The sequence below is a fragment of the Drosophila miranda genome (genome assembly GCF_003369915.1).
Source record: "Drosophila miranda strain MSH22 chromosome Y unlocalized genomic scaffold, D.miranda_PacBio2.1 Contig_Y2_pilon, whole genome shotgun sequence".
NCBI classification, from domain to species: domain Eukaryota; kingdom Metazoa; phylum Arthropoda; class Insecta; order Diptera; family Drosophilidae; genus Drosophila; species Drosophila miranda.
The window spans coordinates 1,027,226-1,051,162 of record NW_022881614.1 but is presented as its reverse complement, the minus strand read 5'-3'; the positions used below and the strand labels follow the sequence as shown (position 1 = coordinate 1,051,162).

The window sequence follows — 23,937 nt, the reverse complement described above, 5'->3', positions numbered from 1 at the left end:
CGCCGATCTGGCCCTATTTGCCCGCGATATAGCGCCCGACGTTTTTCTATGCTAGAAATTAAAATGCTCGTTTTTCTCTGCACGCAACTTCTCGGCTATACAGCGGCAATTACTGCAGCTCCAATAATAGTCCACTAGACTTCTAAAGTAAATATATTTATATTCATGAACTTGTACAACGTTACAAGGTAGGTAATAATTTTATATTGTAACTCCATACAATTTCTTACATACTATATTTATGGGATTCTAGTACCTATAAGAGTCATCTATATGATTAGTTCTTTGTACGATAACAAAAAAAAAAGTTAGTTGCTGAAATTTACATTTAACTTGCTTAAACAAAGCAGGTTATCCAGATTCAGGTATTCCAGGTATGGGATTCCAAAGACAAAAACGGTCAATTAGCTATTAACTAGTGTTTCTACTATGAGCAGGATGCAAGCCCTACGTGCCCATAGATTTCGCTTTCTGCAGTCTGAAAAGAAAGACATTTATTTAGTTAGAACTCTTTCATAGATTGTAGATTCCTACTTACTTTCTTCTCAGGATCTTCAGGCCAATGGTGCCTTCTCGTACATTCTTGAATAGCCCTATGGTTTCGGCGTGACTCATGCCCTGCACAGAGTTGCCATTGATCTCCACGATCTCATCGCCTGTAGGAGGGACATATTCAGATATTGAAATTTCAATTTGATGGGATCTTCCACACTTACCCGCTTGCAAGGTGCCATCATCTGCAGCCTGTCCCGATGGAAACACTGTCTTCACAAAGATGCCCATATTCCCCTTGGGCGAGTCGCGTCCTCCCACAATGCTGAAGCCCAGGGACTTCAGCCCCGGACCCTTGAAGAATGTAATGGTCTGCGGAGTACAGCGTCCACTGCCTGGAAAATGGAATGGATCTTTGATCAATAAAAGTTCTCCACTTTGTATGGAGACCAATTGACGACATTAGGGTTATTTGGGGTTAATGATTCTCACCCTCGCTCATGGAGGCTCGGATGACCTCGACCATTTCCTCGTCGCGAATGGTTAGCTTGGCCACCGGCAGCGATGGGCGATGATGCATTAGTGCGGCGGCAGGAGGTGCCAGAGATGATCCGGTATTGACTACTACTGTTCCCAATCCTGCCGCTGATGCCGAGGCTGGTGGAGATGAGGCAGTAACATATGGATTAGGCGAGGATAGTGAGACGCTCTTTGGCGTGTGCTTGATGTATAGTGATTGGTGGTGTTGTTGTTGTAGATGTTGCTGCGGCTGCTGCTGCGTCTGGTTATTAGTGAGATCAGTTGTTTCAGTTGTTTGGGGGCTAGAGGGTGCTCCCACTCCCTCGGTTAGATTGTTAGGTGGCGTTTGCATGAACAGGCTCAGCCGTGAGGAGCTGAGCCGCGAATGAGCGAACCGCAACGAGCGGTAGTGCGAGTTGGCCAAGTTAATGGAGTTGCGGGCGTAGTGGGTGCGCTGGCCAAACTGCTGCTGGGGGCCACCGGGCGACCCGGGTGGCGGCAGGGCGGCGCCCTCCGAGCACCGCTTGCGGGCCAGCAGCTTCCACTTCTCGTCGTCCGCCAGCGATGAGGCCACGCACACGCTCGCCGCTCGATTCGCGTAGACGGGCGTGTATGACACGTTCTCGTCGGGATTATCGCTCGACTGGTGGTGGTGGTTAGGTGAGGAGGAGCACCTGCTGCTGCTGCTGTTAAAGAGCGGTGTCGGTGTTAGAACCAAGCTAGAGCGCTGACCTGAGGAGCTGCGCGCCCGTCGTCGCAACAGCTCGTGCTCCGGCGCACTCACGTCCAGCGAGTGGCGGGGCGTAGAGCTCCGGCGGTGCTGCATCAGGGGCATTGGCATGGGCAGTGTGCTTACACTGACTATCGATCGGGCGTCGCACTGGTCCTCACCCCCATTCTCCGGCTCCCTCTGCCCCTGCCGCTCTCCATCTTGCTGCAGCTGGAGGCTCTGCATGCTGGCCAGGCTATCTGTGCTCTGGGTGCGCTGCACATAGCTCAGCCGATGGTGCTGTGTGCTCATCCCATCGATGCGGATTTTGGTATAGAAGTCAGTGACCGTCGTGATTTCGTCGTGGGCTATTACCAGGTCGATGCAGTTGTCCACGAAGATGCTCAGCAGGCGCTGTACCTCGGCAAAGGACTGGATGCCCCGCAAATGTTTTCCGTTCACATTCACAATCTCATCGCCCAGCCGAAGCCGACCGTCCCTAGGGATTGCAGATTATAAATTAGAGAATGCTTCTTTCGGAATCCGATGAATACTCACTTCTGGGCCATGCCGTAGGGCTCTAGTTCCACGATGAGATACCGATACTGCTGCTCGTTGCTGTTGGTCATCACCGTCTTGGGCGAGAGGACGATGCCGATGTAGTCCTCCTGGCACTTGCGCTCTAGCTTCAGCTGCCGGAATCGGCGGCGTATCGTCTCCGTCTCGTAGTCGTAGTTGTAGCCGCCCAGGGACACGCGCGCACTGCAGATGCTGCTGTTCCGGATACCCGATCCTGCGGTCATTCCCATTTCGACGACCTCCGAGGAGCTGAGCGAGATTAGAGAGTTGCGCTTAAGGGTGCCCGAGGCCATAGATTCCGTATCTCCGCCGGAGATGCTCAGATTATTGCCCGGCCGGACCCCTCCAACGCCGCCCACCCCGCCGTCGCTGTCGTAGCCGGACTCGTTAGAACTCAGACAACTACTTAATCTTTGGTAAAGTGGTTCCCAGTCCTTGGACGTGATACTGTCGTTTCTTGACACATCCGTTGCACATCTGCTCATTTGCTGCTCGGGGAGCTGCGGTGGGGCAGCGGCGACCGACTGAGGATGGTTACTATCTCCTGGTGCAGCTGCTCTCGTCGCTCCATCTGCTGCTGCTGGTGTTGCTGGTGCTTCAGGTGCCCGGCACTCGAGCCGTGATTCTCCTCCGGCAGAACCGACAAACGGGAGCGCAGGAAGGCGTAGGGAAAGGCCCCGCGACGCGACGCATCCTGCTGGCCCCCCCCGCATCCCCCAGATGGTGCTGATGCAGCAGACCCAGCCCCAGTGCCAGTGCCCGCGGCACTGCCTCCTCCACTGGGCGGAGCGCCCAGGTTGACGGCGGCACTGCCACTACTGCTGCTGGCCGTCAGGCAGCTGCTCACTTTGGCGATGTCGTCGCAGCTGCTGGACTTAAGGCTGGCTATTCGGGGGAGTCTCTGTCCGCGCTGCTCCCTCTGCTCCCGCTGGAGATTTAGGCCCTCGGTGGGATCGTCGCACTTGATGTAGGAGGAGCTGGATAGCTGACTGGTGGAACTGCTCCTGTATAGCGTCGTCGCTGCCGGCGCGGCATGTTGTGCCGCCTCCGAGGCCTTCCGGAGATTGTGCGAGCGATGATTCAGCATGCCCGTCGACCCGATTCGATGGAAGAAGTTCTTCAGGGCCTTCTGTGGGCGTGCCGCCGCCTGGTAATGTACCTGGTGCGTGGGCGTGGAGTGAGCGCTCTGGGTGCTATCCTGCAGAGTATGCTGCTGGTGCTGGTGCTGTTGATTCTGATTCTGGTGCTGACGCTGCTTGATGGTCTCAATTGGTCCCGATTTGCATTTCTTCAAAGTGCTGTTGCTCTGATAGCCGCCAGTTGGTGACGGGGATGCTTTGGAGCCCTGAGGGCCTGAGAAGCTGCTGCTGCTGCTGCTGCTGCTGCTGCTGCTGCTGCTCTTGTGGTGCGTTGGCGAGTGGAAGAGGCTGCGCAGATCAGTATGCGACTTGTGGGACGCGGGGGAATCGCTCCGCTTCAGCAGATCCAGTTTGCGACTCATGCGCTTGCCCCAGGTGAACACTGCAATGAGAGATGGAGATTGAGGATGGAAACAGAGGACGTGCAATCAGAAAGCGATTTCTAACTTAATTATAACACTTCAATAAATCTCGACGCCTCTCTCGCCACAAGCCGTGACTGTGGACAGTGAGGGCAGGGAGGCAGTGACAGTGACAGGCCGTATCACAAGATGAGAAATGTTGTGTCCAGGCATCAATACTCGTATATGGATTGTGTCCCTTGGACATCCCCTCTGTACCTTGTCTTTTGGTCGGGCACCATGCCACGTGCCTGTTGTTGGTGAAAAAACGCATCGGATTACATGGAGGCGAGCCCATTGTGGTTGCACACACTCTGTGGGAGCACACTTAGAGGTCGGCTTCAAAGATCTTTCGAACTCCTCCTCTGACGTTGAAGCCTCTGACACGTTGCGGAAGGACGGAAACGACGGAAGAAACGAGTAACGAGTCTTGCTCTGCGTTTCTCCAGCATTCACTTAACACCATAAAACCTTAAACACTCGTTCTGCATACTGAGGTGCCCAACCGTGATACTATCTATACTTATGTACATGTAGGTAAGTGCTATCCAGATTCCATTAGAATTAGAACCCCATCGGTAGAGCTACAGCCACACTCCTAATATATCGGACCGAGACGAGTTTGTTTCAAAATTTCGCCACACCCCCTTCCGCCCCCGCAAAGGACGAAAATCTGGGGATATTCAAAAATCTCAGAGACTATTAAGGCTAGAGTAACCAAATTTGGTATCCGCACTCCTGTTAGATCTTACTATAAAACGTGTATCTCAAAATTTCGCCCCACCCCCTTCCGCCCACACAAAGGACGAAAATCTGTTGCATCCACAATATTGCACATTCGAGAAAACTAAAAACGCAGAATCATAGATAATGACCATATCTATCAGATTGCTGAATCTGGATCAGATCAGATCATTTATAGCCAATAGGAATAAATCAATTTGCAGTGGCTGATTTTCTGTCTCTCTCGCACGCACTCTTTGTCGTGTCGTTTAATATAAGCGGCGTCTGCCGGAGGAGAGCCATACTGACTTAGTATCGGGTATAACCGTAGAGTTGCGGTGTCCGCAGCAATTCACCACGTTCCCCCTCGTCTTTTTGTTCTTTTTCCTCTGAGGAAAGCAATTTGCAGTTACGTTACGCAGCTCAGATATATGTGTACATATGATGTATATGTATTTCTATGACTTTATCAATATTCGAATTGACCTTGGAGGGCGGACACATGCACCACACACTAGACACTTGGCGAAACCCTAATTAATACCAATTAAGTGCGGCATTAAGCTCAATGAACCTCCATAGAGTGTAACTTGAACATGCAACATGGCAATGGCAATGCCAATCGCGATGGACTCTGGCTGTAGCTGTGGAATGACGCTTAAAGATGGATGACATGACTCCCAGATTAATCTTTATCTTTCAACAGCTGCACCTGATAAAGCTTGGCATAACTTGTGCCCCCTAGTCCCTTCCCCGACCAACTTCTGGCCGGCAGCTGTTTAACAGCTTTGTCGGCAAACGTCTGTGAGAGAGAGAGAGTGAGAGAGAGGGGGGGAATGCAATCATCAAACGGTTTTGTGGTCTGTGAAGATCGTAGAGATCTGGCACTGGGGAGCAGGTGCTTGCTGGCATTATTTGAATTGTTGTTTGCCAGAACTCTCGTCAGATCATTAGTGGTCTTTCAGAACAGTCGTGCAAAAGTGAAAATCAGCAAAAAAAACTTGATGCGGGAAAAGACCACAGCCCGCTTTCCACAATGCATATCGAATGTTGATTTTCCCATAATTTCCGCACCTTTCATCAAGCTACTTCCTGTTGCTATTTTCTATAAACTTAATGCTTGATGAGCCCGCACTTTTAAGTCGCTCCAAAAACTCCACCCACAATCACATAACAGGGCACTCTTTATGAGAATCAATGGACTACTGCACCCCCGCGGCCCAAGTGACTCGAACGGAACTGCAGGGAATGGCAGCCAAATGGCGCATAATGCCCGGCTTTGTCACTCTTGGTCGCTTGGCTTTTTGGTGGCAGGGGCTCCACTTATAGCTCCACCTCTCCACCCCAGGCGAGACCACAGCTTGCGCTGGCGGGCTGGCTGCGTCTGCCTTCGATCTGGAAACAATACAAATTCCAGTTGCAGACATATCATCGGCTCGCATTACAGCGGCGACAACGACAACGGCAGTGGCAGCGGCGCTCATTGATGCGAAATCGGGTCGATACGGTATTTCAGAGTAGTCCCGCATACGACGCATACGTCGCGACTTAGCGATGACAATTGCAAACTGATTTGTGCTGATTTACCCTCCGCTAAACACGGAAGCCATCGCCTCCACCGTCACTGGTTCTCCATCGAATGGGGAGTGGAAAATTGAAAATTAATTGTTTTAATTAAAATATGCTTTAACATTAGCCCTAAATTCTTCGCTCGAACGAATTCGACGCTCTCTTAGAGCGTAGCATTATTTATGGGGAAGTTCCCCCATGAATAGCCTCCGCCAGCAGCAGATGAAATCCCATTTTTATGGCCATCGAGGCGCCGCCAGAGCCAGCAATTGATGGGGGAAATCAATGCCAAGGGATTTGGGGATTCATTTTATTTATATTTCTATTTTTGGGCAGTACTTACCGTTCCGCGTGGTGCTGGCGAGGGAGCCAGTCGTGGAGCTGTTGCTGACGTCATTGTTGCTGCTGCTGCTGCCGCTGTAGCTGTTTCTATTTTGGCTCATTTCGGCGACTGGTATAGATCCGGGCTTTTGCTCATCGTCCAGGACAACAACCGGCACGGCTGTGACCAACTTGTAGTCGGAAAGGTGACCTACGGAAGAATTAGGAAACGAATCGGGTTCATTAGCCGCTCTCTGCGGGTCCCCAGAGATAATGCTGGACAAGTGATAAGTGGCCGGTAAGTTGGATTGCAATTTTCCACCAAAATGGTTGGACATCTCCCCCCGCCAAGGCGACCTTCAACTGGGATCTGTACGGAACTCTGACTGGACTGGTGCTCCGCCATCTGAATGGCAGCATCTCGGACTTCGATTGGTGGACCTTGCGGATGAGCCACGCCCTGGAGCCCGAGCAGCAGCAGCGTCTGGCGTGGAACATGCCCTGGACGCAGGCTCTGAGGCAGGGGCGAAGTCTCTTGGAGCTCCAGGAGCAGCTGAGACCCAGCAATTCCCTCAAGCTGCAGCTCTGGATGGGATTCTACTGGCACCTGCGCCGCTCGAGCCGCCTGGACGGCCGACTGACCTTTGACTTTGCTAGGACTCTTAGGCGCCTCCAACTGCAGCAACAGCCGCAGCCTGAGCTGTGGAACCCCCAACTGCAAAACATGTGGCAGAGCCTGCCCCGCACCATGCGGCTCATCCTGCACAGCCGCTGGCTGTGCTTGCAACACGAGCGGGAGATGCTCTATGCCGTGGGGGACTCCGCCTGGAGCTTGGAGCCAACAGCAACTGCAGCAAGTGGCAGGTGCAGGAGCTGTCGGAGCAGCGGGGCCATTGGCTGGGTCTGTCCAATGTGTGCGACAAGAACAGTCGATGGTTCATCAGTATGTTGCAGGAGCACGACGCCACGACGCACTTGCTACACAGTGTCCCCAGCCACACGGCCAGAAAGCTGTGTGTCCTCGAAGGACTAGGCTACCTTGGAGATGTCGTCTCTCCGCGGTCCGATTGCCACTGGAAGCTGAACGATTGCAGTCACTTGACACAAATATTGTTTGGGTCGTAATAAAAATTAGTGGACAGTGTTTTTCGGGGAGTGTTGTCTGTTTTCTGCTCTCTACTCACCATTTGGAGTCAGAGATCTGCTTTTGTGGCTGCCTGCAATTCCTGGTCCTGGTGCTGGTCCTCCTACCGCCGCCCCCTTCTCGTACAGGCAGCTGCTGGAGGCCGCATGCAGTCGCTGTGCCACATATTGCTGGTACTGGGCAGCATGATGTTGCTGCTGCTGCTGCTGGATGGAAGCAATGCTGTTGCTGCTGTCGTATCTGAGGAGAAGTGTGGCCGACGAAGTGTTACCCGACTTTTGTGGCAATGGCACATAGATTGTGGGCTGCTGCTGTTGTTGCTGTTGACGGTGCAAGGTGTTGGCCTCTTGCAGCGACATCACCGATATGCCCGATGTCGTCTGGCGTCCGCTTAATAGACATGTGGGCGTGGCCGTGCGTAACGGCTGCTGCTGCTGCTGTTGCTGTTGCGGCTGTTGCAGATTGCCGCCAGATGTGGCCGATGCTGCAGTGGACACCGCCCCATTGCTGGCCAGCGTGGTGCAGCTGAGGATCATCACGGGAGACTTGTCGTGCAGATCAGGCAGAGACGAGTATATCGCGGTGCTGCTCACAAGGCTCTTGTTCAATCGGTTGCTGCATGTTGCGCGTGTGTTGCTCTTGCTGCTGTTGTTGCTGTTCCTAATGATGCTCGGACAATATTTGCTGCTGTTGCTGTTCTCCGGTTGCTGTAGCTGCTGCGACTGTTGCGGCTGCTGTAAGGTGCTGTAGGTGTCCGTGGATTTGCGCGTTTTGAAGAGACGCATGCTAAGTGGTTGCTGCAATTGTAGGAAGAGTGGGTTAATTTTCGGGAGGGAAGCAAAAAGAAAAGCAGAAAACCCAAAAACCTAAATTTGTCTGCAATTCCCCAAATCGACATTCCCTTGCTTTTTTTTCGTTCAACGGAGCGTATAATTAACACAAATTGCAGCTCCGGCGGCGCCTCGAGTGGGAATTGGCCAAAAAAGCAATGCAAAGTGTTGCTGCTGCTTAACGATCGATTTCCTACTTTCTGGGGCATGATTTTGCGTGGCATTCCAACTTCCATATGCAACATACGAGACATCACACTTATCCGTTGCGGAGGCAAACGAATCTCAGAATCTACGAGTAAAGGATCGCCACTGGGCTCTATTTATACCAATAATTTATTTTATGGCTCAACAGTTATACTGGTAGTACTCTATAGATCTATTTATAGTTCTCTATAAAGATATGTATGAGTGTGTAATCGTAGTGACAAGCAGGGCAGCGACAAGTGGCTTATCAATCTTATCAGTCGGCACCGACGACACAGACACTTCCCCCATATGCTAATGAGGGGAGGCGCCGCCAACGCCGAACCCCCGATCGCTTGCTGGCTGGCTGGCTGGCTTATCGGTTCAATAAACGCCTCAAAGGTGATTACCAGCAATAAATCCCACAAAAAATAACAAGCCGTGCACACATTTGTGTGTACTGTGTGTCTGCTTACTCTTTTTGTTTTTAACCATTATTTATTTATGTTTGTTGTTGTTTGCGGCATGGGTCACACAATATTTGCGGTACACTTCCACTCGCTGCCACTCTGCCTCTGATTAGTGTATGGATTGAACCTTCTGCCACCTGTTTGCCCAGTCCCCAAAGGAGATATCGGAATGGCCAGTGGAACAGTTACTGGACGCTGTTCCAGCTAATTAGGCATATCGATATGATTATCCCCTCTGCGGCAGTGCCTGCTGCTGCTGCTGCTGTTGCTGCTGTTGCTGTTGCAACTGTGACTCATCCTCGTGTGCCGTGTGCTGTGCAAAATGTTGCTGGAATGTTGCTGCCACACTCGCCCGGCTATAAATAGTTAACATAATCAAAATGCAGGCGTGTAAGCCATGCATTTGCATAGTTCTGCCTGCATGCTGTTGCCTGTTGCATTTTGTTGCTCTTGTTGCCTGCTGAATGTTGCTATTGGCAATTATCTTTGGCATGCGCAGACATTGGTCTAAATGTCAAGGTAAATTATGATGCGTTCAGCCACTGTGACGTCTAATAGTCAAAAATTCATGCACGTGTGGAACTATTTTTAGTTGTTGTCGGAGTCGCCCCTCCCAATGACAGATCACTGAACAGAACCTGCTACTGCTGCTGCGGCTCCTCCCTCTTTTGCTGCTGTTGTTCTTGCAACTATTTGATGCATGTCTCTGGCTGCGCCCATTTCTACGCTAATTAAGCCGCGACTTCGACTTGGACTTGCACTTGGCCGAGAGTCCCAGTCCCAGTCCGTAGTACCACTCGTAGTCGTCGTCGTAGTCATAGACCCGGCCAAGGCCTCTCCCATTGCCATCTGAAGATGGCGTGGGGTGGAGGAGGAGGGAGGCACATGGCCTGCAGCGTTTGCAACATTTAATCATCACATTGCTGCAAAATTCGTATCATTAGCGTTTTTACGATTACGCGCTTTACCTGTACCCGTACCCGTACCCGTACCCGTACCCGTACCCGTACCCGTACCCGTACATTTGAACTTAAGATACCATCGATAAGACCTAACCGATATAACCAGACTTAACCGATGTTTAAAAGACCTAACCGATAAGGGGTTATCGATCCGGGAGTCGGTTGTTGGAAGTAGAAGCAGAAAGTTGAACAAAAAGTCGGAAGAACAGACTCATTAATTGCACATCTTAAATCATACACTTTGTACTCTTTTTCGAAAAACACTATTAATAAACGATACATTATTATTAATCTTACATTTGGGGGCTCGTCCGCGTCGAATACAGAGCTCGGAGTGTGTGAAAAAGAAAAACAGAAGAAAGCAGAAGCTGATGCAAGAAGAGGATTGTTGAAAAGTTGTTAAAGTTGTTGTTTGTAGCTACATAAAGTTGTAAAGTTGTTGTTGGTGGCTATAAACATTAAGTTGAACAATCCAAATTCTGTGAGCCTAACAGTAGACACGGAGTTTAATAAAAGATCGGTCGTTTAATTCGGTTGGAAAATTGTGAAATTCATTGTCGCGCCGCAGCGTCGCCTTGTCCGTGCTCAGTACGTACACAAGCAGAAAAAACACGCACAGACACGTTGTGTGTGATACACACTTATAAACAGAAAAGACAAGCTCTCGGCGGGTACACAGACACAAGTCGAAAAGAGCCGCAAAATGATGCAAACACCGCCGCCGTTGCACTGGAAAGAGAGAGAGAAGGAAGAAGCTGTACCAGGAACGTCGCGCCCGAGTGCAAACGAGATGGAAGATTTAGAAAATGCAGAAAACAATACTGATGACAAGATTGATCAAATGATAAAGTTGCTAAGTTTGAAACTGCTTTGCGATGAGCAACGAGAAATGAAGATAGCTCCAGATAATTTTACAAAAGTTGTCAGCGATTGTGATGGAAAATCGGTTCCCATAGAAAAATGGTTTGAGATATTCGAAAAAAATGCCGACGCATATGAGCTCACTGAAAAGCAAAAGTATGTGCAGGCCAGAGGAAAAATGACCGGTGCAGCTAAGCTTTTCCTTGAAGCTGAATGCGTGTGCACCTATGAGGAACTCAAGAACGTATTATTGGATGAATTCACATGTAGCTATAACAGTGCAGACATTCATAAGCTGCTGCAAGAAAGAAAGAGGAAGAGTAGTGAGTCGATGCACGAGTACTTGCTGCAGATGAGAAAAATAGCAGCAGTCGGACATGTTGAACACGCGGCTGTTATAAGCCATATTGTGAACGGTCTGGACATAAGAAACGAGTATAAGTATGCCATGTATCGCTGTAAGACCTTCAGGGCCTTGAAAGAAGAGTTCGATATCTATGATCGTTTGAACATATCGGAGAAGAAGGGCAATAACGAACAGCATAAAACGAGTTTCAAGCAGCAAAGTGGGCAAAGCGGTAAAAAAGAATATTGCTATAACTGTGGATCAGGAGAACACAAACGCAAAGACTGCAAAGCCAAAACGAAGTGTTTTAAGTGCAATCAGAATGGTCACATTTCGCGTAACTGTCCTTATGAAGCTGATAAAGTTGATAAAGGTCGCGTCATTTTGGATCGCAGTCGCATGAAAAAAATTTAAATAAACGGCATTGTTGTTGACTGTCTTGTGGATACAGGGTCAGATGTAACCATAATCAAAGAGAGTATGTTGAAGACCATGAAAAACGTTAAACTTTTGAAGTGCACAACTATGTTGCGCGGTCTGGGTCAGATATCAACAAAGCCTGTTGGATACTTTAATGCAGAAGTTACCGTGGATAAGTTGCTGACCACACAGAAGTTTTTAGTAGTCCCCAGTAGCCAGATTGATTTCGACGCACTTTTGGGGCATGATTTCATTAAAAAGTTCCGTTTCGTCGCTGATATGCAAGGATACACGTTTTTGAAGCATGACGCAGATCCTGTGCCAACAGATGAGCGTGCTCTTATATATAATGTAACTGAAGAGTCATCCTTTGTAGCTCCGCCGCAATATCGAAAAGACGTTGAACAGATGATAAGAAACAGTTACCAAATGCCCACAGAAGTTGCAAAGCAGTCTCCAATCCAACTGAAGATAGTTCCCGACGGAGTAATCAAGCCGTTTAATCACTCACCGAGTCGTTTATCAACAGACGAAGCCAGTGCCGTAAAGAAGCAAGTCGAAGAATGGATCGAGCAAGGAATCGTGCGCAAGTCGTCTTCAAATGTAGCGAGCAGAGTTGTCGTCGTGAAGGAAAAAGATGGTACACTTAGAGTTTGCGTAGACTACAGGAAGTTAAACAGCATGGTATTGCTGGACTGCTTCCCAGTCCCGATCATGGAGGAAGTCTTGGAAAAGCTGCAGTCGGCTAAGTGGTTTACCATAATGGACCTTGAAAACGGATTTTTCCATGTGCCTATGGAAGAGCAAAGCAAGTCGTATACGGCCTTCGTCACAAAGGAGGGATTATTCGAGTTTAATAAAGCGCCTTTCGGATTCAAGAACTCGCCAGCTGCGTTCATTCGGTTCGTAAGCTTTATTTTTCAAGAATTAATCAACTCTGACATTATGCAGCTTTATATGGACGACATAATTGTTTACGCCGCGTCGCCCGAGGTATGCATGAGGAAGACAAAGTTGGTCCTGGAGACAGCTGCGCAGTTTGGCCTAAAGATCAAATGGAAGAAATGTAGCTTCATGCAGCCACGCATTAGCTTTCTGGGCCATATCATTGAGGACGGGAGAATCTGGCCCGGCAAAGAGAAGACAGCAGCTGTCAGTCGGTTTGCTACGCCCAAAGACATTAAAGCAGCTCAAGCATTTCTGGGACTCACAGGCTTTTTCAGAAAGTTCATCCCTGGCTATGCACAAGTTGCCCGGCCGCTCACGAATCTACTCAGGAAGGAAGCAGTTTTCAACATTAGCGAAGCAGAGCAACAGTCGCTACAAACCTTAAAGAATCTGCATGTAATCGCACCTGTATTACATTTATACTCACGAGAAGCGCCAACGGAACTCCACACGGATGCATCCAAAGAAAGTTTCGGAGCAGTTCTGTTGCAGCAGTCTGATGGCAATTTCCACCCGATTTACTATTGGAGTAAAAAGACTACACAAGCCGAGTCCAAACGTCACAGTTACTATTTGGAGGTCAAAGCTGCATACCTCGCACTCAAGAAGTTTCGTCACTACCTGTTGGGGATGAAATTTGATCTTGCCACTGACTGTGCGGCGTTTAAGCAGACAACAACGAAAGTAGATATACCCAGAGAAGTTTCCCAGTGGATTCTGTATATGGAGGACTTTACATTCAAAGCAGTACACCGCCCAGGGGACAGAATGAGACACGTAGACTGTCTCAGTCGTTTTCCGCAGACATGCATGTTCGTGACGACGCAGCTAACAGCTCGGATAAAGAAAGCACAGCAGGATGACGATTTCATCAAAGCCACAGTTGAGATCCTGAAGCAGCACCCATATCAAGACTACAAGCTTAAAGGAGGTCTTCTCTTCAAATCTGTAAATGGCAATGACGTTTTGGTGGTTCCAAGGCTGATGGAAAGGGAAATCATTCAAGGATCGCATGAAGTTGGTCATTTCTCCACAGCGAAGACAATGCACTCAGTTCAGCAGCAATACTGGATTCCGCACCTTGAACGGAAAGTAAATAAGTTGATTACTAATTGTATCAGTTGTATAATTTTCAGCAAAAAGTTGGGCAAACAAGAAGGCTATCTTCATTGCATTGACAAGGGTGACACACCACTATACACGCTGCACGTTGATCATTTGGAACCAATGGATGCGACAGCCAAGCAATACAAGTACATTTTTGCTGTGGTAGATGCATTCTCCAAGTTTGTGTGGCTGTTCCCAACTAAGTCAACAGGTCACGAAGAAGTTGTGAAGAGGCTGAGAGATTGGTCATTTGTGTTTGGTTTTCCCAAGCGCATAGTCAGCGACAGAGGAGCAGCGTTTACATCCAACGTATTCAGCGAGTTTCTCAACGAGAACAAAGTCGAACATGTGCGTACAACGACAGGTGTGGCGAGAGGCAACGGTCAGATTGAGCGGGTGAACCGTTCAGTTTTGGGTATCATCGCAATGCTCTCAGCTCAGGAGTCAACGAAGTGGTACAAGCATGTGCCACAGATCCAGATGGCGATTAATTCGCATGTGCATTCTACGTTGAAGTCGTCGCCATTCGAGGTCATGTTTGGGACAAAGATGCACAGACAAGCTGAAAGTCGACTATTGGAGGTGCTCAACGAGGAGTTGGTTACGCAGTTTAACAACGAGCGCCAAGAACTGCGTGACCAAGCGAAACAAAACATTGAGAAGGCGCAAGAGGTGTACAAGCGCTATTATGATAAAAAACGACGACCTGAGCACGGCTACAGACTAGGAGACATGGTCGCGATCAAGAGGACGCAGTTCGTCGCAGGACGCAAGTTGGCCAGCGAGTATCTAGGCCCATATGAAGTCACCAAGGTAAAGCGGAACGGTCGCTACGACGTCAGAAAGGTTGCTCAAGTCGAGGGGCCAAATATCACAGCAACGAGCAGTGACAATATGAAGCTATGGCGTTTTGTCTCAGAGAACGATGTTATATTATCATCTGGGACAGATGAAGATGAGCAGGAGGGCCGAATGTAAAGGACAGTGTATCAAGCAGTTAGCACTATCCCATCTAAATTAACATTTGAACTTAAGATACCATCGATAAGACCTAACCGATATAGCCAGACTTAACCGATGTTTAAAAGACCTAACCGATAAGGGGTTATCGATACGGCAGTCGGTTGTTGGAAGTAGAAGCAGAAAGTTGAACAATAAGTCGGAAGAACAGACTCATTAATTGCACATCTTAAATCATACACTTTGTACTCTTTTTCGAAAAACACTATTAATAAACGATACATTATTATTAATCTTACATACATATAATGGTTTATCGATGCTGATAAAACTTTATCTTTTTGGAAAATGAGCTTCCCTCAGATGTTCAAATGTTCGATGTTTTTTCAACATATTATGTACAGTGACGAACTAAATTTTTGGCACAGTAAGCTTTTTAAACTTTCTGGCCACCGTGTGACCCTTGGAATGAAAATAAATCGTAAAAAGTATATTGAACAAAGAGATTAAAGTCTTATTATACATAAACAGAAAACTTATTTCAAAAACTTAAACATAGTAATAGTAAAAATTAAAAAACTAAAAAATAAGGTATATTTCGATGAAAAAATTCTTCCATTCTTCCATTAAGGCTTGTTTTAGGTCGGCTTTTGTCCTTATAGCCCGCTTTCTAATGCGCCTATCCAATTCCTCCCACAAATGTTCAATTGGATTGAGGTCCGGGGACTGTGGTGGGTGTGGCAGAACATGGGCGGTATTGTAAGTAAGCCACATTTTGACTATATGGGCCGAATGCTTGGGGTCGTTGTCTTTCTGAAATGTGAAGGCCTGAAAGATTGCCTTATGTTAAGTTGTTCAGAGTAGATTCATCCTCCAACCCTGCCGTCCAGTTTTGAGCCATCCGTGAAGATGCTTATGGCCCCGTCTGGGCCGGGGAGTCCCTCGAGCCAATCGTCTCTATGAGGGATGATTATGCTGAATGGAGTCTCCGTGTGCTCCATTGGAACTTGATAGTCCGTTCTTGCTGGGACCATGTTGTTTTTATTTAGTATAGATGAGTGACCTATGTTATGGGGTACCCATTGTTCAGAGTCCCTAAGACGTATTGCTGCCATTTCTGCCCGCTCCTTTCCTGCAAAGTCAAGGCTCTGAAGGCATAACATGGCGTTTAGCGCATCATTTGGTGTAGTTCGAAGAGCTGCACTGATGCAGAGGGCGGCTGTTCGCTGAACCTTGCCCAGCTGATTGGTGATTGTCCTTTTTGTTAGGGCAGGCCACCAGACAGTAACTCCGTAGAGTATTATAGGTCTGACTATTGCCAGATATATCCATCGGACTATGCTTGGGTTCATGCCCCACTTTAGGCCGATAGCTTTTTTGCAAGTATAGAGTGCTGTCGTTGCCTTCCTCACTCTATCCTTGACATTCAGGTTCCAGCTAAGCTTTTTGTCAATTACCAACCCTAAGTAACTGGCACTGTCGCTGAAGGAGAGCCTGTATCCGTTTAGTGTTGGGGTGGTGAGGGGCGGGACCTTGTGTTTTTTTGTGAATAACACGAGTTCCGTTTTCGAGGGATTTAGTCCCAATCCGCGCGATTCTGTCCATTCGGACAATCGAGCAAGCTTTGCGGTCATTAGGTCGCATAGTGTTTGGGGGTATTTCCCCGCAAAGATAATTGCAACGTCATCCGCGTATGCCACTACTTTACAGCCCCCCTCTTCCAGGTCGCATAGAATCTTATTGACTGCAATGTTCCATAGAAGAGGAGACAGAACTCCCCCTTGCGGGGTTCCTCTGTTGACATACCTTGACTGGGTGGACGATCCCATCGATGATGTCACCGTCCTGCGTATGAGCAATTGATCAATGAGCATCACCAAGTGACGGTCCACCCCCAGGTCAGTCAGGGCTTCTGTAATGGCGCCCGGTGTGACGTTGTTGAAGGCTCCCTCGATATCGAGAAAAGCTATTAGTGAGTATTCTTTGAGATGCAGGGATTTTTCTACACTCGAGATCACTTCGTGAAGTGCCGTTTCCGTGGATTTTCCTTTCCGGAAGGCATGCTGCGCACTTGAGTACAGCTGGGGACTTATGGTAGTCCGTAATTGTAACCCGATAAGTCTCTCAAAGGTTTTGAGTAGGAAAGACGATAAGCTGATTGGTCTAAAGTCTTTCGGGGTTGAGTGTGAGGCTTTGCCTGCTTTAGGGATGAAAACTATCCTAGCCTTAAGCCACGCTTGCGGTATTGTACATACCGCCAGTATCTTCCTGAAGATACTATGTAGCCAGTTGATGGCCGTCTCCCTGGCCTTCTGAAGTTGGGCCGGGATTACCTGGTCCGGGCCTGGCGATTTAAACGGGTTGAAGCTGTTTACTGCCCAACTTATGTTCCGTTTTGTAAGGATATGGTCCATCGATTCTACCGATCCCTCTCCTGGGAGGTGTGACGGCTCGGTGGATGTGCATCCGGGGAAATGCGTGTCGAGCAGAATGTGTAGGTACTCCTCACTAGAGTTGGTCCACGTGCCATCATTCTTTTTGAGGTAACCTACCGAGGGGGTAGTTTTTGAGAGAACTTTCCGGAGTCTTGAAGCCTCCGAAATTTCCTCGATTTCGGAGCAATATTTGTGACAGGAGGCTCTTTTAGCCTTCCTCGTTTCCTTTTTGTATAGTGCTAGACTGGTTTTATAGTCTGCCCAGTGAGTATCCTCCTTAGGTCTTGTGGCTCTATTGAATAGAGTCCTGCAAGTTCTACGAAGGGTGTCTAGTTGCTTAGACCACCAGGGGGGTTTCTTCTTCCCCCTTGGTCTGGTAGAAGGGCATGCTGCCTTGAAGGCTTTGTTGCACGCATCCGTAAACCTGTTCACAAGACGGTTTAGGTTGTCTTCAGTGTTCGGGCAATTAGGGGCGTTAGGAGGGAGTAGCTCCTCCAGTTTCCCAGTTGGCTTTTCTGGGGTTGATATAGTCGGTTGGTTTGGGAATATCGAAGGATAATATCGTCTCGATATACCTGTGGTCCGAGAAGGAGTGGTCTCCTAGGACTCTCCAGCTCGTGATTGTATCCAGCAGTATGCTTGACACTAGCGTGAGGTCAATGACCTCCTGCCGATTTTTAATTATAAATGTGAGGTCGTTACCCCGATTGCATATGAATAAATTTGAGTTCAGGATGAAGCTGAACAGTGACTCACCCCTTACATTCGTGTCCGTGCTCCCCCATTGGGTGTGGTGGGCGTTGGCATCGCAACCTATAAGTAGGTCTTTGTCCGTCCTTTCGCTGTCGCTGGCTATTTTGCGAACAAGGTCGTTCGGAGGATCATCCTCCTCGTGGGCCATATAGGACGCCACCAGCCTGAGATGATTCCCTTTTAGTTCTAGGCTTACCGCCGTGTTATCGCCATCGCTATAATTATGGAGCAGAAAGATATTTAGGTGCTTTCTAGCAAGTTTGCAGGTACGGATTTTAACTTCATTTTGGGATACAATGATCTTGTATTCCCTCGTCCCCAATCCACAGACCTTGCCTCCTACCACCCAAGGCTCCTGGATCAGGACTACGTCGGCTCCGCTTGCGTCTAGGCGGAGTATGAGAGCAGCCGATACTGCTTTACAGTGGTGGAGATTTATTTGAATGATCCTTAGGACCATCTTCAAGATTCTCCACCACCGTGATGTCCGCGTCCGAGTCATCTGAGACTCTCTCTCGGCACATTGACTCAAAGTCGAGCATCAGCTCTGTCTCTGAGGAGAAGCCTTCCTGGTCTGGCTCCAGCTCGTCGTCAGGCGCTTCGATCTCCGCAGCGACATCCTGCACGTCTGGGTTGACGACAGGAAGCGCCGCGGCCGCCGCGTCCGATTAGTACACCTTGAGGAGTTCGAAGCAGCGGTCGGCCAGTGCCGCTTCCACCCACTTCCACTGACTCCTTGGGATTCTACCCTCTGCGCTGCCTCTGTCGAGGACACCAATTAGCGTCCTCTCCTTGGCAATCTGCGCAAAGGAGACATTTGGCAGCACTCTGGAGCGCTTTGCTACCGGTCCCGGTGTCTCCTGCGAGCGCTGCCTCTTGGCTTGGGGAGCCACCTTTTTCTGTTCCAAGGTGAGCTCCGGGAGCACGGCCGAAGCCCATTCCACCTTCTTCAGCCAGTCGGCTGATGGGCTGGCTTCACTGCTGGCGTGCTGCCGACGGAGTATGTGCCCTGCACTCCTCTTTTCGGCATATGTGTAGCGTCTGGCTTGGGCGCTTGTCGACGGCAAGTCAACCCCCTCTGCTTTACCAGAAGGTCGGGCAGCCGCAATATTGCTTAGCTTTCCTTCCAAGGTGTCAGCTTCGGGAGTTACCTTGCCACCCACACCGGATTCGGGATGGGACCCCCTCGGGTTCGCACAAGCACCTTCCACCTTGCAGGTATTCCCTACTATAGAGCCGGTTGGGCCAGGCCTTTGGGCCGCTGCCTTTCCGAGCTTGGGATTGCTCCCAGTTGGCATTTGGGAGCGCCGCACTCATTTGTTTTTTTGTTTGTTTTTTGGTTTTTGTTCTTGTTATACATCCTGTTCCCACGAGATGCAGAGAAAGGGAAAGGTCAGCCCGGGCAGAGAACCACGTTGCCAGGGTAAGGCATCATTAGAACAGGGGGCTGCCAAGTCCCTGAGCCCTCCGTTAGCGACTGGGCTAGTTTTTATACCGGCCCCCCAGCCAGGCTGACTCTCGGCACGGGTCGAGTAACACACTTAGTCCGGCCCGGTGTGAGGTGGGTGTGGGGGTTGGGATGTGGGTAGGTATTGTGTATGGATGGGAGTGTGTGAGCTACTTATTGAGGCGGCACCACAAGCGCATCGTCAGTGCTGCTACCTAGCTAACACCCGCTGGCTGTCCGGGACTGCTTATTTCGGTACTCTCCCGTGAGGGATGCCCGCTTATTCGCAGCTGACCTACCGAGGTAGGCCGTTGGCTATCCGCAACCCGCGACCCGTCCGGTGGCCTCAGCTAGGCCCCCTTTGAGCTACCTCACGAGCTCATCAGACCAGACAGACGGACCCCAAACTCAGCCTACAAGTTCCAGGAGTCATGGAGGGCAAAGCCAGCACCTCACCGACATCGATAACCGTCGAAGATCTACCGAAGCCCCCGCCCCCGGAGCCAAGGCCTTCGCCCATGAGAAGGATCTTGCCGACAGCGGGAGGAAATGGCCCCACAGACGGTCATTACTACAGTCACGCCGCGCAGATGGCGGAACAGATCCGAAAGTGGGGAATCCAGTTCGACGGGCAGGACGACCCACTGTCGTTCGTCGAACTACTGGAAGAGCGTGCCCTCTCGTACGGGGTAGACATGAACTACGTGCCGCGAGCCATGGCAGAGCTCCTCACCGACCGAGCCAACCGTTGGTTCCGCACCAGCCGACTCCAGAGCGCCTCTTGGGCTGATTTCCGCCAGGAATTCCTAGCCTTTTTCCTGCCTCCCCGGTACTTCAAGCAATTGGAAGACCAGATCAGGGACCGCAAACAAGCGGTGGGCGAACCGTTCAAGGACTTCGTCATCGAGCTCCGGTTGCTCATGCACCACGCCGGGTACGACGAAGCCAAGGAACTTAGCCGGATCTATGACAACACCCTCCCGGCGTACCAGCTGTACGTGCGAAGGCACGAACTGAGAAGTCTGACGCAATTAACAATGTTGGCCACAGAGTTGGAGAGTATCCAGGAACGAAACGTACCAGCGACCCTCATCCCCCCTCGACAACCACCCAGGTACACGCGGCCAACGGCACAACAAAACGAAAGCGGGACGAATCGGGCCCAATTCCGAAGGCCTCACTGGAACACCTCGGAACCCGCAAGGAACCAGGCCGGCGCTCCAGCACAGGAAACGGCACATCGAATGAACACCACACCCATCGCCAACCCACGCGCAGCCTGTCGACGCTGCGGAGAAGCTGGACATGTTTCTCGCGACTGCACCAACCCATCGATCCTCTTCTGTTGGGAATGCGGCAGGCGCGGAACGCGCACCGTGGGCTGTTGCCGCCGGGACCCGTCGGGAAACGCCTCGCGTCCCCAGCTGACACGGGAACAGCCGGGCACGACGCTTCCTCAGACAACCAACTAAGAAACCCGCTACAAGTACACGACGGCCGGATAATGGCGAGAGTGATCATCGGCGGCGGACGGCGCGCGGAAGCCACGGTCGACACCGGGGCGTCCCGAAGCTTTATCAACGCCGACCTCGCCCGCAAAATCGGCCGCGACAACGACCTGCGAGCCGCATGCGTCCCGATACGCCTAGCAGACGGCTCGACTCGCGCGATAACTCAGATCTTGCTAGCGCGCGTCAAACTAGACGAACAAGAGATACAAATGCCACTCTTGGTACTACCCAATATGGTAGAGCAAGCCATAATAGGGATGGATTTCCTGTGCGCCATTGAAACCACAATACAATGTGCCGCCACACGCCTCCGGCTCCAAGGCTCCCGACGCCCCACCCCAAACACGTCGACGATCACCGCTAGCCAAGTACACGCCCCCGGACCCACGAACTCGAGACCTCCTTCGCCAACGAATTCCCCGCCACCACACGAGACAAGAGCACAAGGAACAAGGAACACAGAACCCACGGCCACGACGAAGCACACTAGCCCCAGGCCCACTCCGAGAAAACCAAAACAAAGCAAAGCCACGAAGAAAGCGAGCCGGTCTCCCGAGGGCACCGACGCGGTTCCACCAACGAAGGAAAAAGAACCCAGGACGCCCCTCCAGAAGACAACCCGGCCCCAGCAACGGCAGCCGCCACGCAGCAGCCAGGCGCTCGAGGTACCACCTCCGACCGCCACCCTGGCCCCCGAACGCGTCGACACCGCCCTCGACGCGAAAACGACCCCTACGACACCGACCGACCCGCTACTCCCGCGTCCTCTCAGGCAGGAACCGGGAAAGGCGATCACTGCCACGCGAGGCACCCATCGGAACCCCGACGCACCTGGAGCCGACGCACCATCGATCGTCCCCGACATCATGGAACGCCTCCCGGGCAACACCTCGTACGGCGCGGGCATGCGGCCCAGCACCACGCCTGGAGCCATTTCGGTGAACCTCACCGCCCAAACTAGCCGTCGGTCAAACGCTACGATCGCCATCGAGACCCGCACGTTCTTACATCACGCTGAGTACAACGTCGCGCAAGCACCCCCCAGGACCCACACGAGCCCTCTACTCATGATCGAGGCACCCGCCATCGTCGCCAGCATAAGCGAACACACTCGCGAAGTCGAACCACCAAGCGCATTCGACACAACAATCCTCCCCGAGAACCCCGACCACACTTGCGACCCAGGAATCGACGACCCACCCGAGGACGATTCGGTACGAATCTCCGACCCATGGCCTCCCGACATCGCGCCGAAAATACGGAAATTCCTAGACGATGAACTGCCAACACTCGCAGGCATCCGAGGGACGACGGGCCTAACGGAACACACCATCGTCATGAGGGACAACCGACCCATAAAACAACGTTACTACCCGAAAAATCCAATCCAGCTAAACGAGCGTTCCATCCCGGACGCGTACCCGCTTCCCAGGATCAACTACATACTAGAGCGACTCCGAAATGCCCACTTCATCACGACCCTCGACCTGAAAAACAGATATTGGCAGATACCAATGGCCCGCGGCAGCCGGGAAGCCACGATACCCGGCCGAGGATTAATGCCTTTCGGTTTACACTCCGCGGGAGCCACGTTTCAACGGACCCTCGACGCCGTTATCGGCGCAGACATGGAACCATTCTCGTTCGCATATCTCGACGACATCGTCATCGTCGGGAAAAGCTTCCAGGAACACCTGAACAACGTAAAAGAAATTTTCGCACGACTGCGGAAGGCAAACCTGCGGGTCAACACGGACAAGTGCGCCTTCTTCCAGCGCCGGATAAAATACCTGGGCCACGTGATCAGCGAAGAAGGTATCCACACGGACCCCGACAAAATCGCAGCCGTAAAGGATCTGAGGCCGCCGACCAACCTAAAGGAGCTACGGCAATGCGTAGGCATGGCCGGGTGGTACCGCAGATTCGTCCCAAACTTTGCCACCGCAGTCCAACCAATGTCACTGCTGCTGAAGAAAGGGAAAGCATGGACATGGGGTCAAGAACAACAAGACGCCTTCGACGAGCTGAAAACACTGCTCACCACCGCACCGGTACTCGCCTGCCCAGACTTTAACGTCAAATTTTCCCTGCAGACGGACGCAAGCAACCTTGGAGTAGGCTCGGTCCTCACCCAAGAGATCGAAGCGGGTCATCGTTCTCCGCACGGCTATTGAGACCAATCCACAAATGTACGTGGATTTATTCAATGTGTGCATGTCCGAAGGGACCTTCCCCAGACCATGGAAGCGACAGCGGCTAGTCCTCTTACCCAAGGGGAACAAGCCGACCGAGGAGCCATCATCCTATAGACCACTCTGCATGCTCGACACAGTGGGTAAGATCCTCGAGCGCATAATCCACACCAGGCTGGAGAAGGCAGTAACGCGTCAGCTCTCACCGATACAGCACGGGTTTCGCAAAGGCAGGTCCACGGTGGACGCAATCGGCGTGGTATGTGAGATAGCAAAGCGAGCTATCGATGGCACCCGATGGATGTACGGGACCAAAGAGTATTGCATAGTGGCAACACTCGATGTCCAAAATGCATTCAACTCTGCCAATTGGGATCACATACTAGAAGAATTGAGAAACTTTCAAGTACCGCCGTATCTGCAGAATATCATCGCGGACTACCTAAGAGACCGAGTGCTCATATATGAGACGGATAAGGGAACACGTGAGCACCAAATCACTGGAGGAGTTCCCCAAGGATCGGTCCTCGGCCCGCTGCTGTGGAACATTATGTATGATGGAATCCTCAAGATGTATATGCCAATGGGCGCCACGGTGATAGGCTTTGCCGACGACATAGCAATAGTCGTAGTGGCAAAACAGAAAGAAGCGGCGGAAGAAATCTGCAACGACGCGGTAGAGAGAGCCAGAACATGGCTATCAGGGAGGGATCTCTCATTAGCCACCCACAAAACGGAGGCGGTGCTCATAAGCAGCAGGAAAGTAGTGGAGACGGCCACGATCCGAGTAGGAGACTGCACTATTAGCACCAGTCCAAGCCTGAAGTACCTGGGGGTCATGATTGACCACAGACTCAGCTTCAAGCATCACATGGCGTATGCAAGCAGCAAAGCAGGAAAGACGGCAGTGGCC

General features: G+C 50.9%; 1 pseudogene; it reads right to left on the bottom strand.

The window, feature by feature from the left end:
* Nucleotides 1-40: 40 nt before the first annotated feature.
* On the bottom strand, nt 41-17,966 carry LOC117185870 (annotated as a pseudogene).
* Between the last annotated feature and the right edge of the window lie 5,971 nt (nt 17,967-23,937).